Source organism: Tachysurus vachellii, chromosome 18 (assembly GCF_030014155.1).
Source record: "Tachysurus vachellii isolate PV-2020 chromosome 18, HZAU_Pvac_v1, whole genome shotgun sequence".
Lineage (NCBI taxonomy): Eukaryota > Metazoa > Chordata > Actinopteri > Siluriformes > Bagridae > Tachysurus > Tachysurus vachellii.
The window spans coordinates 611588-614087 of NC_083477.1; positions in this window are offsets into that span (position 1 = coordinate 611588).

The window sequence follows — 2500 nt, forward strand, 5'->3', positions numbered from 1 at the left end:
TTGGCTCTAAGTCCACCTTAGACAACGTTGATAGTTTTTCATTAAATATTGATCATTACAATGAATGTTTTTAATTCCCCTCAGGTAAAGAGTTTGGGTGTCATCCTTGATAGCACTCTATCCTTAGAAGCTCATGTTAATAATGTTACTCGGCCTGCAAACTTTCACCTCCGCAATATTAATCCATTTCATTTCAGTCCAGGCTTTTATTACATCATGTCTGGATTACTGCAACTCCGTTCTTTTTAGTTTGCCTTCAAAAAGTCTTCATAAACTTCAATGAGAACAGAACTCTGCTGCCTGCATTATTACTCAAACTCCTTCTATCGATCATATCACGCCAGTTCGTCACCAGCTTCGCTCGCTTCCTGTGAAGTTCCACATCGAGTCTAAAATTCTGCTATTCACCTTCAAGGTTCATAATTTTGCTCCACCATATCTGTCTAATCTCCAATTATACACACCGTCCCGTACACTCAGATCTTCTCCTGCTAACCTGCTCACCACACCATCAGCTCGACCGTCCACCATGGAGCTTAGAGCATTCAGTCGCTCTGCTCCCCACCTTTGGAACAGTCTCCCTGTTGACCTCAGAGGTATAAACTCTAACAACCTTTAAATCCAGACTCAAAACTCACATGTTTAGAAATGCATTTTATATTTTAACTTTTTTCTTTTAATTTTTATTATTCTGTTGTCTATTTGTATGTTTTATATTATGCTGTGTGTTTTAAATGTATTTCATAACCTTGAGAGTTTGAAAGGCGCCCTCAAATAAAATGTATTATTATTATTATTATTATTATTATTATTATTATTATTATTATTATTATAGTAGTTCCACTGGTAGACTTCAGACTACATGTACAGTATCTGACAGAAGTAAGTACACCCCTCACATTTTTGTAAATATTTTATTATATCTTTTCATGTGACAACACTGAAGAAATGACACTGTGCTCCAATGTAATGTAGTGAGTGTGCAGCTCGTATAACAGTGTAAACTTGCTGTCCCCATCTTTATGTATAAATCTTTATATTTGTACAACATAGACAAAATGAAAGGAGATACTCACTGTGTGTGTATTTATGTATGTGTGTGTGTGTGAGAGAGAGAGAGAGAGAGTGTGTGTGAGTGTGTGTATGTATATACGTATGTGTGTGTGTGTGTGAGAGAGAGAGTATGTGTGTGTGTGTCCCATATTAAAGTTGATTCTGAATCTGATTCTGAGTCAGCTGACTGTTTGCACGTGACGTTAAAAGGTAGCGACTTTTTTTTTAATTTTTTTTATTGAATACAAAAGTATATAAACAACAAAGACAAATAATCATTTTACAGGAGCAAACAGCAGAAATGACAGGTTTAACATAGACTAAAGGATAGATTATTTAGAAAAGACAAAATAAATAATTAATAAATACATAAATGGACATTTGAAAAAATAACTTACATGAACTTAAGTAGAGCGGAAAAGAAAAGAAAAGAAAAACAAAAAGAATTAAAGGCAGAACCATAATAAATCAAATGATATCAAAAGAATCTAGCAGCTTCTGACCTCATCCTATTAAGGGCTTTGGGAAAAACATACAAAGTCATTTTAGAAATTAATGAGTAGTGTGTGTGTGTGTGTGTGTGTGTGTGTGGAGTGGGTGTGTGTGGAGTGGGTGTGTGTGGAGAGAGGGGGGGGGTTAAAGAGTCTACATTTATGGATGAAATATTTTGCTAAAATAACAATATTATTAAGTAAAAAAAGACTGAACACAGCAGGCTTTGGGTTTTCCACATAAGATCTGATAGGAAAAAACTGGTTGCTGATAGTTTTGTTTTTCTTTACATCAACCAGCCCTGAATTGATCTCCAGAAGAGTTTGGAGTAAAGATACGATCAGTGTCTTCAGGATGCTCTCACAGAAGGAACAGGGGACAATTTCTATATGACATTTCTGATTTAGGAATTTGTTAGAAGGATAAATCTCATTTAAAATGTTGTTTTTCTTTTGCTTTAGGAGGAGCAGGAAAACTTAAATAAGCAGTTCTAAGATATTTTACAGTGTTTTTATCAAACATGTGATTTAATGTGTTTATTTAACTTGACAAGTCTTTAACACGACATGTCTCATATACCTGTTAGTACAAGTTTCACTTTTAAAATGAATCTCTCTAAAGTTTAAAGCTGGAAGAACTGAACTAACTTCAGCATAAGATGATGATGATGATGATGATGATGAACTTCAGCATAAGAAAGGTCGCATCTCATCAGTGTTAATAACACTGAACAACTCTCAGGTGACAGACAGGTAAAGCCATGCTTCAGTGTAAAGGCTTTATAGTCTAAATGTTATTATAGTGTTCAGTTGTGTTTATTACAGTGTTCAGTGTTATAGTCTAAATGTTATTATAGTGTTCAGTGTTATAGTCTAAATGTTATTATAGTGTTCAGTGTTATAGTCTAAATGTTATAGTGTTCAGTGTTATAGTCTAAATGTTATTATAGTGTTCA